This window comes from Meriones unguiculatus, chromosome 4 (genome assembly GCF_030254825.1).
Source record: "Meriones unguiculatus strain TT.TT164.6M chromosome 4, Bangor_MerUng_6.1, whole genome shotgun sequence".
Classification (NCBI taxonomy): domain Eukaryota; kingdom Metazoa; phylum Chordata; class Mammalia; order Rodentia; family Muridae; genus Meriones; species Meriones unguiculatus.
The window spans coordinates 140,325,120-140,338,572 of NC_083352.1; the positions used below are offsets into that span (position 1 = coordinate 140,325,120).

Genomic DNA, 13,453 nt, shown 5'->3' on the forward strand with positions numbered 1-13,453 from the left:
GAGTGTATCATTAATAAGCAATATTCCTTTAGCTCCTTCCTCTCTGCATGTCCTCCAGTGCCATCCTATAGACCCTCTCTCCTTTTGACTGTGATTGTCTTCTCTTGCATAGCTCCTTCATCTTTATCAAGAGACAGGTGCTATAACCTGAATATCTTTCTTGAATCTCAAATCCCCATGACACATTCCTAATAGATTCTCCTTCATGGAGAGAGTCTTCTTTATCCACTCTGGAACCTGTAAGTTAGAGATGATTTGTCTGACTGCTAACCACAGAAGTAAACACTCTGCTGCCCAAGCTGAGGAACAATCACCTCTATTGCAGAGTGAATGCGGGGTTGGGGGCAGCCTACTACGGTGAATAACATGGGAAGTTGAACACCTCTACCTGCGCTGGAACTTCTACCCGACAGTTAACAGTAATCTTCTCTTGATTTGAATACCAGCCTGCCTGAATTCCAGAGAATACATTCCCCATAGGACATTTTGAAAAGAGTAACTTTGGGGCAAAAGTTTTCAATTTCTTAAGTCCAGGCATGCTAGTTGACACATGCCAACAGTCTCAGCAACGAGGGGACTGAGGCATGAAGATCATGAGCTTAAGGGCGTCCCGGGCTACATAAGTGAATGTCTCAAAACAACAGAAATACTTGCTTGGTGCATATATGTAATTCCCATAGGCTATACCCCACTACCAACTCTATCCCTGTCCTGCACACCAGGTCTTTCCCTTCTCCCTCTTCGAGATCACAGATCACAATGGTGGCATATAGAGCTGATTCAACTTTAAAGATGAGCCTGGCTTAGAGTGTAAACCAATAATTCAACAATTTCCCACAGCAAGAAGCAAGGGAAGTTTCAAGATTTTGTTCCTGCCCTGGGATTACTTTTAGGACCTCAGACTAGATCAGTCCTCTGTCATAGCTGCTGCTGTGCTTTAAAGACACCGCACCTGGCTTACTGCCCTCACCGTCAAGAAACAACTAATAATTTTAGAACAAGGGCCTGTGTTCCCCTTTTACAAGAATGATGTTGCCAGTCCAGATTTTTTTCCCAGCCTAGTTAGCAAATTAAATGTCTCTGCTTATTTTAAAACTCACTTCAAACACTGAAGCAGATAAAAGCTGATCAACTAAGAAACTCTCAAATCTCCATGGACATTCTGCTTTCAATACCTAACTGGAGGGAAATTTGGTTTCAAGATGTAAACATTCTTCTTCCAAACTGGAAAATACAATCTCTCTACAAATTAAATGTGATAATCATGGATAAAAAGGTATTGAAAAAAATAAAAATTTAATAGAACTTTCATTTTGCTTTAGAGGTGATATGAATTATACAGTTATTACTATGAAAAATACCTCATCAGTCAATATTGTCAAATTGTCGAGTAACACTTATTACCTGAAACATTCTGCATACCACCACTGATCAGAATTACAATGTGATAATGTAGCAGGAGAGGGCTACAAGGCAGCTTTGGGCTGATGGTCACAGACATGACAAGAGGAATCAGGGTGATCCAGTGTATAACTGTGTCTCTCTGTTCCTCTAAAACACTAAAGGGACACACCCAGACAGATTCATTTGACCCCGGACTGTTCATCAAACTTCCACTATTCCCATACTGAGCCCTGATAACTGCAATGTGGTGTTCACTGGATATTTCAAAGCAATTTATTTTTCCCTTTTGCTGTTTCCCTCCTTTCAATCCCTTTAATTCTCTTTCAGTAGGTAATGTTCACCTGCCCATTGCCAACCACACAGTCAAGGAGGCTTGGAAGAATGAGCATGCAAAGTAGGCCTTGGTAGCTAAGGGGCTGGGAGCCTGCCACAGCCTCTTTATCACCAATGGGGCCTTTGCTCTCTACCACGGAACTCATCAACTCAGCCTTCGCCATTGCCTTCATTCTCCTCCAACTGCTTTTTTTCTCTGCCTCTTTGCTTGCAGAGATGACCTCTCCACCTACTTCCCTGGGAAAATTGAGAACATCTGATGAGAACTCCCACAGTTTCCTCCAAAACTCCTTCAGTTTTCTTTGGATCATTACCCAAACTTTCTTCCTTTCCTCTCATCTAGGAAGAAATGTTCCCTGCCACAAGGACAGGTTAACCCCTTCACCTGCCTCCCACCATGCTGGGCTTCCCTTCAGAGACCATGGTCTCTCTTTTTTCTCTGCTGGTGACTTGTCCAGTTCATCAACATGGGCTCAAATCTTTCATTCAGAGAAGCAAACAAATACACACTAACATCCCTCCATACACCCTATATTGGCCTGCCCTTTTCTCCCGACCTTTTCCTGATGTCTGTCTCGTGTCTATATGACAAAGTAAAGCATTGTCAGACACCATTGATCACTAAATGGAGAAGGCACAAGATCAACATGATCCCCATTTTTGCTTTCCTATACCTTCCCTCATCTTCTCTTTTATGACTTGAAATAGTCTTGCAGAGGCCAGATCTGGTAGTGCACACCTATAATTCCAGAGGTTAGGGCCAGGATATTTCAAGTTCAAGACCAGCTTTAGTTATCTAGTCAGGTTGAAGACAGACTGTGTGATGTAATAAGGTCCTGTCTCAAAAGTTAAAACAAACAAAAAAAATTTGGTGACTTCTATTTTATAAATACAGTGTGGTTCTTCTGGGGGATGTTTTCATCTTGGCTTCTATTCTGGATTGTCTTGGATATTCAGGGGGTTGTGGTTCTAGGAACTTCAGAATTGTATTTTATTTCTGTAAAAACTGGCTAGTATTTTAATAGGGAATTACACTAATCCTGTGGGTCATTTTAGGTACTACAAACATTTTAACAATGTTAATTGCTTCAATCATGAGCAACCCCTAAGTTTGTCATCATCGTCATCATCATCATCATCATCATCATCATCATCGTTGTTGTTGTTTTTTGAATAGCTGTCTCATTTGCAGTGATCAGGCCTCTCAGGTTGACCAATAAAACAGAAGAGCCCAGAGATGAATCCATACATTTTCAATTAGTTGGTTATCAATAACAGTCTACAAAGACAGTTGAATGACCACATGCAGAAGAATGACATTTGGTTGCTGGTGTTTTGTTTGTTTGGGTGGGTGGGTTGGTTGGGTTTTGTGTCTCTAGATTGGTTTTCTCTGCTTATTTTGTGTTGTTTCTGCTGCTGTTATTACTGTTTCTGAGAAAGAGTTATACCATGCAACTCTGGCTTGCCTGAAATCTGCAATCCTCCTGTTTCACCCCCACCCAAATGCTGAAATTATAAACTTGTACCAGCACACCCATTAAAATCCAAATCTTATTTCCCATAATGTACAAAACTCATTTAAAGGCTGAGCAAACCAAAGACCTTGGATGGCCACCCACTCAGAAGTTCTCTTTTCTCAGGAAGAGGCTTTCCCTTCCTCTTTCAGTGCTGTTGGGTTTGCTCCAACTTTTCCTACTGTGCATTTAAAGCGTCCTGTGGTGCTTTACCTATTCCTTGTCTATTACTGAACGAAATGTATACCTGCTCTCTGCTCACCTCACTGCCATTTATGCATGGCTGTTCTCATTGGTGCCTACTCACACCACCCTTCCCAGTGCTATTTTATGTCTGGCATCATCAGTAGATTCCAGTTCACACCTCCAACACATGCTAAGTACCTCAGCCTGACATTTTCTGACCTTTTTACCCATGTGGCACACTGGTTCCTCTAGATCTAACTAAAAGACTCAGAATGGCTTTTTTACAAGGCACCTTGGTGGGTGGCTTTTAGGGCGCTTCTGATATGATTCTAACAAGGGCATATACTGGCTCACCAAGTCTCTAGACAAGTTTTTACCTGTTTGGAGCAAAAGCAGGAGGCAGGGGACAGTCATCTTTTGCTAACTCAAAGTAGCAAAGAATCACTCTCTCTGTGTTTGGCACGATATGCCTCTTGATCCTCTTAAAAATTACACTGTGCATGACACTGATAACAGAGGGTGATGCTTCCTGAAGTCAGATAAACATTGCTTGCACACCTAAAGCTAGTAAACTAAGTACTTACTTTGGCTTCAGCTCAAGGCACAATGGTGTTGTATGAAGCAGGAAGTGATGGGTGTCTGGCTTGGGCACTGTAGATCACAAAAAGTTGTGACCTCCTTTCCACTTATTGTTCACAATGTGAATGCTTTCCTCCCATCAGTTAAAAGACACATGTGTACTCTGTACCTTCAATTACTTGTGTCTGTTAAGTATCTCCCTATGATTCAGAATTACTTTCCTTAATGCCCGGATCTGCTTTCCTAATCATGTGTCCTTAAGTCCCTAAGAGCTCTGTGAGAAATACACGACTGGATTCTGGCGTTGCTATTTCCCTCCCCACCTTAGGAAAGTTAGGAAGAGTTAATAAAATTTTGGCGATGTATGTATCCTACCCTCCCTCCAGAGGAAAACATAGCTTTCTTGAACAAAGAAGAATTAAAGAAAGCTCCCTTCCTCCACCAGGAACCCAGATTCCCATTCAGGGCCTCCAGCTCATTCCAAACCTCGCCCTGAAATCAGGGAGGCCTGTGCCCTTGGGGTATTCACCACCTTCTCAGCATGACCTGCAGCATTCACAGCTTCCGAGCATTCTAATGAGTTCCATATTCCAGCAGGCCTACAGAAAAGAAGAGTAATTGTTCTCACACTGTCACTCTACACTGGCTTTTCTACTCATATCCACTTGGTTTGGGGAGCAACAGGCAAATTTAGTTCTGCCCTCCATGATGCTATGTAGTTCCTTGGCCTTGGCTTAATAGAGGTTCTTCTGTGGAAATAAGCCATGCACAAAATAGCCTGCCAAAAAGAATATGGGGAGCCATGGAACTGCCTTTTCCCAGATTAAATGGAGTATCTAACCAAAGCCACACCACAGCTGTTAGAGAAATAAATATAAGGAGCGAAAAGAAACAAAAAGACTTGAGTCTACACAATCAGATGCTGTTGTTGATTTTCGCTTTCAAAAACTGAGCTCTTTTCCATAAAAACTATGCCCATTCTAAGCTCATCTTCCAGTTAGGGCATTGGGATTAACAACCATCTGAGAACTCCCTAGGATTCAGTGAAGAAAGTATTACTCATGAAATAGAGCTTTTCCTCTGAGTACTTACTAACCCTGTACTTCTTAGCTATGCCTTAAAATTTTGTCAGGAAATCCTGACTCACATTTGCCATATCTCCCCAATCTAGCTTCCTGCTCCCTTCTACCCCCAGGACCATCTTAATTCACTTACTATCCTATTTTGCCTGCTACGTAAAAGTTTATGGCCAGTTGGGTTCTTGACCTCACCTTTCTTTCCCTTGTAGTTCATTCCTCACATTGCAGCTAGAGAAATCATTCTTGTTTCTAAATCACCCTCCAATGAGTTCCAATTTTCTTTGAATAAAGTAAAGCTTCTTATCCATCCCAAAGAATTTTCTTTAGGCTGTTCCCATCTCCCGTCATCACTCTTATCCCACAACACTATTTCACCCATTCTGCATCAGCCATGATAATGATCTTTATGCTTTTTTCTCATGATATTAGTATTTTCTCTACTCTCATAGGTTGTTTCCAGTGGCTGAGTCTGTAGTGGGGATTCTTTTATATGTGTAGTTTGTTGAAAGAAGGCTTTTTTAAATAAATAAGTGAGAAGGTTAGGGAGCCAGAACATGAGAGACAGAGAGAAGAGAGAGAGAGAGAGAGAGAGAGAGAGAGAGAGAGAGAGAGAGAGAGATCAGTAAAAGTTCCTACTAAAGATCACACTCAACCTGGTAGTTTCATGGCCCTAATTGAAACGAGAGACTGGCATCTTATATTATCAGCCTTTGACTATGACCTCTGGAGGGTAGACTTAATCTCAGGCCTTCTTCTCCACTGGAAGGCAACTGTGACTGTGAATCTAGAGCAAGTGACACCCACAAGAGCTAAAGAGTGGTATCTTGGTCCAACGAGGTGAGAGCTAAGGGATTAACCTATCCCCTGGCTCCACCTTCAACCCTTCCTTTAACTATTCCTTTTCCTGAAAACATTCCCCTGGGATCTTCCTACCTGCCTTGTTTTCAGTAATTATTTGTAACACGGTTCAACTACCGTCTTGTTTAAGTAGCAGAACCTGGCAACCCAGAAAAAGTATCCATTCTGCTACACTAACCTCCTAGTTAACCAATGTCTTTGTCTAATAATATTCTTTTGCACTCTCCAAAATATGCCTTAGTTAATTTTTAACTGAATGCTTACTGACCACCCTTAGGATCCAGATTTGTAGGTCTAACAGTATAGTCACAGGCTCTGGAGTCAGACAACCTGGCTCCATTCCGATTCTATCATTTATAAACTATATAATGTTAAGCCAGTTAATTAATTTCCTGTAGTGGCAAATTAATCAGGTCATGGAAAGGATTAAATGAACAACTGATTAGAGTAGTTGGAAAAATGCCTGATGTATGTAAAACCCTTCCATAAATGATTAGCCTAGGAGATGCCTGGAATATGAATAAAAGAATACACAAACAGACAACTGAATGATTTCTCTAGCAATTGAAACTATGACTGGGGTGGTTTGAGTAGGAATGGCCTCCACAGGCTCATAAATTTAAATGCCTAGTCCTTAGGAAGTGGTGCTATTTGGGAGGGATTAGGTGTGACCGTGTTTGGATGGTGTGGCCTTGTTTGAGGAAGTGTATCACGGGGAGGCTGTGGGATTTTGAGGTTTCAGGAGCCCAGCCTGGGCACAGGGTCTGTGTCCTTCCTGCTGCCAGCAGACCCAGAACTCTCAACTTTGCCAGCACCATGTCTGCCTGCATGCCACCATACCCTCTGCTGTGAAGACAATGGACTAAACCTCTGAAACTATAGGCAAGCTCTAATTAAATGCTTTCTAATTAAATGTGTCCCTTCACAACAGGAGAACACTGACTGTAACAATGAGTACATTCTCCATATTATATAAAGCAAAGAAGACCAGTGGTACTTTTGGCTTTCTAACTTTTAAAGCTAAGGAATGTCTTATTTTCTTCCCAGCTATCTGTAGGATTCCATATTAACTATGCTGGTTACTTTGTATCGACTTGACATTAAATCAGGGTGATCAGAAAGAAGGAAGCCTCAATTAAGAAAATGTCTCTATAAGATCAGAATATAGGCAGGCCTGTAGGACATTTAATCAGTTCATGATTAATGTGGGAAGTCCCAGCCCACTGTGGGCTGGTTGGTTGATTCTACACGAAAGCAGGCTGAGCAAGCCATGAAAAGCAAGCCAGTAAGCAGCACTCCTCCACAGTTTTTGCATCAGCTTCTGCCTCCAGGTTCCTGCCCTGTTTGAGCTCCTGTCCTGACTTTCTTTAATAATGATCAGTGATGGAGAAGTATAAGCCACATAACCCTTTCCTCCTCAAGTTCCTTTTGGTCATGGTGTTTCAACACAGCAATGATAGGCTCTGTGCTAAAAGGCCAACCCAGGCAAAATGGTACACTCCTTTAATGCCAGCACTTGGGAGGGAGAAGCAAGTGGATCTCTGTGTTCAAGGCCAGCCTTGTCTACATAGTAAGTTCTAGGACAGTCAGAGCTACATGTTTTTACATTTATTTAGTTTGTGCGTGTGTGTGGTGGTGGGATAACACAAGCCATAGTGTGCATGTGATAATCAGAGAAAAACTTGTACTGTGCAGTTCCTGGGGGTTGAAATTAGGTCTTCTGTCTTTGCAGCAAGTATCTTTATCCACTGCCATCTCACTGGCCCCAAATGTTTCTTTTCTGGTGATGCTTAGATTAAGTTTCCTGAAAGGAGGCATTCTAAATATGAAAGGAAACCTCTAAGACCCTCGGCCTCCATATCTCAGTTATACGAAGTCGGTGTTGGCTCAACTTTGTCCAAGGGTGCCATCAGTCCAAACCTTGTCATCATATTGAATGAGCTGCCCATACACACAAGAAGAGATGTTTTTCGTGTCTTCCAGCCATCACATGAGCTCCGGGTCTGAAACCTGGGAGAAATCAGCACAGAATGTATCAGTTCAGCATTCCTCAGAAAGGCAGACTTTTATTGGGAAGTAAGGAGCAAAGACAGCCTTTAAACAAATATAAGGTCATCATTCTCTGTGAGTGGATGCTTTAAGAACATAATCATACCATGGCATTGCATAAAAGATGAAAGGCTTATGAGATAGCCAACTGCTTTGTGATTAAACATGAGACCTACTCCAAGGGAGGGAAAGCACAGCAGATTCTATACACCTAGCCAAAAGCATGTGGCTGGAGAGGCCACGGGGAGTCTACACTACTATTGTTTCACTACACAAACATGTTGAGCTGTTTTCTAAATATTTATGTCTTTACCCATAGATTGGTGGCTCTCAGCCTGTGTCAACGAAACTTCTTTTTGCAGAGAGTGGAGGTTAATGCAGAGACTTGTGTGATGAGAGTGCTGAGAATAAGGGGCTAACAAGTCCTCAGAGTTTAATGGAACAGTACAGCATAAACAGCCCCCAACAAGGTCCAACATCATAGAAGAGAGAGGCTGGAGAGAATGTAAGAGCTGCACTATGGGGAAAACTATCATAAAGTGCTGCTTTCCTGATAAGACACTGCAACCATGAACATATAGCAACTATCCATGCCTGCAAAAGATAGGGCCATCAAACTTTCCATCATGAGACTATGATTCCCTGTCTCTTCCTGATGAGCTAATGACTGTCAGTAGTTGCTAGAGCAGGTGTGTGTGTCATTTTCTCTAATTATATAGTCTCTAGAACACTAAGTGGGAGGGAATAGCTCAGAAATGGAAGGGGGGATAGAGGGTTGTGGGGATAACTATAACCACAATAATTTCATATATGTTTGAATCTGTCAAAAATGAAGACAAAGAACAAAAGGCTCAGTGCAAAAATCAACTTCACAAGGGATAAATAATTGTATGTATCGATTTTTTTTAAGGACCCGTAATTTTTAAAATGGAAAGATTTCATACTTCAGGTCATTTAATAGCAAGGTTGGGTAGGAGCAGAGCTTTAACAGCAAGTAGAGGAGAGTCTGCATGTCCAGATAAACTAACTAGAACTGAAACAGGGCCATGCCCAAGAACGATATATCTGAGCTAAAGGAGCCTCTGGAGACTGAGGTCTTTGTCAGTCCTCAAGGTAAGGCTTTTGCCAAATGAATCCAGACCACACCCCAAGAGGGTAAGTAATGACTCAAACGTCTGGGCAACATCTAGAGACTCTCAACTACACATCTTGTTGTCAGTTTCAATGGCCCTGATCCCATACGCTGGTGGGAGACGTCCTCATTAACTACATGCCCAAATCTAAGCCATTTCAAAGCAGTGGCCAAAGTACCAGAAATGCACACAGAGGTACTTAGTTCCCTGCATGATCTCACTCACTCTCTTGATACTAGATCTCATGTAATACTCAGAAAAATCTCCAGCCTAGATACTCCTTGGAAACTCCAGATCTGCTTTGTTGCATACAGTAGGCACAAATAACTGGAAACTATGACATGCTTGAACTACAACCCAAAAAACCATGCAAGAACATTTTTATTTTCTTTCTTTTTCTTTCTTTTTTTTTTCAAAAATAGTAATAGTTGTCACTGGAACATTTCTAATTACACTTGAAACAACTTAGGTATATAAATAGCAAACTTTCAACTACAGAGGAAATGTTAGCACCCAAATCGGAATTGAGTTAGTATGAAAAGGTGTCAAGTTTATTTTACATGCTTAAAATAGTGACATTTTAGAAATATGAGGTTAAATTAAAGATACATTAATTTCACCCTCTGTTTTTTTGTTTCTTTAATATGGGTACAATAATACTTAAAACTTCATCACATCTTTCTAGACAGAGTTGTTTAACTTCAGCTCCCTTGGATCTTTTACAAGTAAATGGAGCTAATAGCCAGTAAGAGACACTATCTCTTCCCCAACCCCCTTCCCAGTTTCTTCCTCCTACCAAATTCCTTAAATACCCCTAGTCAGCAGATGACTCTGGAAAACGCATGGTGTATTGATATTTAAGAGTTGCCTCAAGGCTTGCTTTGTGACCAACCAAATGGTCTGTTTTGGAGAACGTTCCATGAGGTGCTGAGAAAAAGGTAAATTCTTTTGTGTTTGGGTGAAAGGTTCTGTAGATGTCTGTTAGGTCCAGTGTCCAAGTGGCCTCCATAGTAATGGAGACAGGGACTGTTTCTGACATGAACTGATTGGCCTGCTCTTTGGCCTCCCTCTGAGTGGGGAGCAGCCTTACCAGGCCACAGAAGAAGATGATGCAGCCACTCTTGATGAGACCTGATAGACTAGGATCAGAGAGAAGGGGAGGAGGACCTCCCTTATCAATGGACTGGGAGAGGGGTGGAGAAGAGGGAGGGTGGGGTTGGGAGGAGAGGAAGGAAGGAGCTACAAAGTGAATAGACTGTAATTAATAAAAATAAAAATAATTTTAAAAAAGTTATCCTTGAAAGGCTGCTCCCCCCTCAGGGGGAGGTAGTCCAAGAGCCAGCCACTGAGTTCATGTCAGAGACAGTCCCTGTTCCCCTTACTAGAGAACCCACTTGGATACAGTGCTGCCGTGGACTACATCTGAGCAGGGGTTCTAGGTTATCTCCATGCCAGGCCACAGAGGAAGACATTGCAGTCAGTCCTGATGAGTCCTGATAAGCTAGGGTCAGATGGAAGAGGAGGAAGATCTCCCCTATCAGTGGACTGAGGGAGGGGCAAGGAAGGAGATGAGGGAGGGAGATGGGATTGGGAGGGAATGAAGGAGGGGTTACAGCTGGGATATAAAATGAATAAAGTATAATTTATATAAAAAATAAAAAAATCTAAAAACAACAACTAAAACCCCAAAAGATACCCAAGATATACAAAGTAATAAAATTAATTTTCTTGGAAAAAAGAGTTATCCTCGCACTTTCTGCTTGGCCGTTCTCCTGCACGTGAGGCAGGCATGGTGCCCAGACGGAATGGCATGATCCTGAAGCAGCACTTCCATGAGGATTGGCAGCAGTGAGTGCACGCTTTGTTCAACCATCCTGCACAATAGATCCGCAGACACAAGGCCCTGCAAGGGAAAGCATGCACCATTGCCTCTCATTCTGCATCTGGTCCCATCAGGCTCATAGTGAGGTGCCCTACAGTTCCATACCACACCAAGGTCCTAGCCAGCAGGAAATTCAGCCTGATAGAGCTCCGGGTGGCTGGTATCTGTAGAAAAACGGCTCGCTAGGTTATCTCCAAGCATGGTCCTTGTTTGGAGCATCTCAAAAAAGACCCCTGTGCCCAGATTTTTTTGGTTCTGTTGCTCTCCTTGTGGAGCTCCTGTCCCCTCCAGGTCTTTCTATCTCCCTTCTTCTTTCAAGATTGCCTGCACTCTGCCCAAAGTTCGGCTATGAGTCTCTGCTTTAATACCTTGCTGGGTAGAGTCTTTCAGAGGCCCTCTGTTACAGGCTCCTAACCTGTTCCCTGTTTTCTCCCTCTTCCAAGGTCTATCCCGTTTGCCTTTCTGAGTGACGGTTGAGCATCTTACCCAGAGTCCTCTTCCTCACTTAGCTACTTCAGTATGTTTATCCTACATTATATGTCTAATATCCACTTAAAATTGAGTATATATCATGTGTGTCTTTCTGCTTTTGGGATATCTCACTCAAGATGATCTTTTCTACAAATTTCATGATTTCCTTGTGTTTAATAGTTGAGTAGTATTCCATTGTGCAAATGTACCACAATTTCTGTATCCATTCCTCCGTTGAGGGACATCTGGGTTGTTTCCAGATTCTGGCTATTATGAACAAAGCTGCTATGAACACGGTTGAACAAATGTCCTTGTTGTATACGTGAGCATATTTTGGATATATGCCTAGGAGTGGTATAGCTGCATCTTGAGGTAGCACTATTCTTAATTGTCTAAGAAAATGCCAGATTTTTTTTCATGGAGATAACCTAGAACCCCTGCACAGATGTAGCCCACAGTAGCTTGGTCTCCAAGTATGTTCCCTGGTAAGGGGAACAGGGGCTGTATCTGACATGAACTCAGTGACTTGCTCTCTGATCACCTCTCCCTGGGGGTGGGGGGTACCCTTATCAGGCCACAGAGGAAGAAAATGCAGCCACCTCTGATGAGGCCTGATAGGCTAGAGTCAGATGGAAGGGGAGGAGGACCTCCCCTATCAGTGGACTGCATAGGAGGAGAAGCAGGAGGGAAGGTTGGATTGGGAGGGGAAAAAGAAGGGGACTACAGCTGGCATAAAAAGTGAATAAATTATAATAATTAAAAATATAAACAAAAAAAACTAAAAACAGAAAGAAAACGGCCCATAACATCGGCATCTCTGTGGACCCAAGGAGGCAAAACAAATCCACTGAGACTCTGCAAGCCAATGTGCAGCGCCTGAAGGAGTTCTGCTCCAAGATCATACTTTTCCCTAGGAAGCCTTCTGCTCCCTAGAAGGGAAATCATTCCACTGAGGAGCTTAAATTGGCTGAAGAGCTTAAATTGGCCACCCAGCTAAAGGGACCTGTGATGCCCATCCGGAATGTCTACAAAAGGAGAAAGCCTGAGTCATCACAGAAGAGAAAAACTCCAAGGCCAGTCTTTGCATGGCCCAGGCCAACGACTAACTCTTTGGCATCTGAGTGAAAAGGGCGAAGGAAGCAGCAGAGCACGATGGTGAAAAGAAAAAGTAATACACTTTTGTAATGTTGTAATAAATTGTCCATAAAGTAAAAAAAAAAAGTTATCCTCATTGCTTGCTTCAAAGTCAAGTGCCATGGTCAACCTCACTCAATAAGGGAAGGGGTACTGTCTGTCTGTTTTCCCGATTGCACCCTTCTCACCTCTGAGCCAGGAACAGAAGTATGTGGTAGGTTCTCAGTGAAGACTTTCTGGATGACTCATCTCTGGTATGTTTGGGAACACAGAGCAAACAGAGTGAAAGTGAAAAGAGATTTTTCTGGTGTGCTCGCCTGAAGCTGCCTGCCTTAGAAAGCTGTGGAAGCTGAGGAGTCCCACCTTGGAGTCCCACCTAGCTGAGTCCCACCTAGCTGAGTCCCACCTGGCTGAGTCCCACCTAGCTGAGTCCCACCTAGCTGAGTCCCACCTAGCTGAGTCCCACCTAGCTGAGTCCCACCTGGCTGAGTCCCACCTTGGAGTCCCACCTTGGAGTCCCACCTTGGAGTCCCACTCAGGCCTTGGAGTGGAGATGGGAATGCTGAGCCTCCATCTGCCCCCTACAGAGGGGGAATCTGGAGATAATCAGAGCAATCAGAGCATTGGATTAAGGAGGCCTTGAGATGTTTCAGCTGACTCCTTGAACCACACCCTACTCAACTTTTCTGTGTGGCCTCACTGCGGGAAAAGCTGCAAGAGGAATTATAGAAGCAAGAAATCTAGGTCAGCAGAAGCCATGGGCAGATTAAAGAAAGAATGATTTGCCTCTGAGTACCAATTAAACCAGAGCAACTAACAGTTAACAGGTCT

At 42.8% G+C, this 13,453-nt stretch overlaps 1 pseudogene; it reads left to right on the top strand.

Annotated features, from left to right (window-relative positions):
• The first annotated feature begins 10,924 nt into the window (after positions 1-10,924).
• On the top strand, positions 10,925-12,660 carry LOC110556110 (large ribosomal subunit protein eL13-like; annotated as a pseudogene).
• Positions 12,661-13,453: the final 793 nt, after the last annotated feature.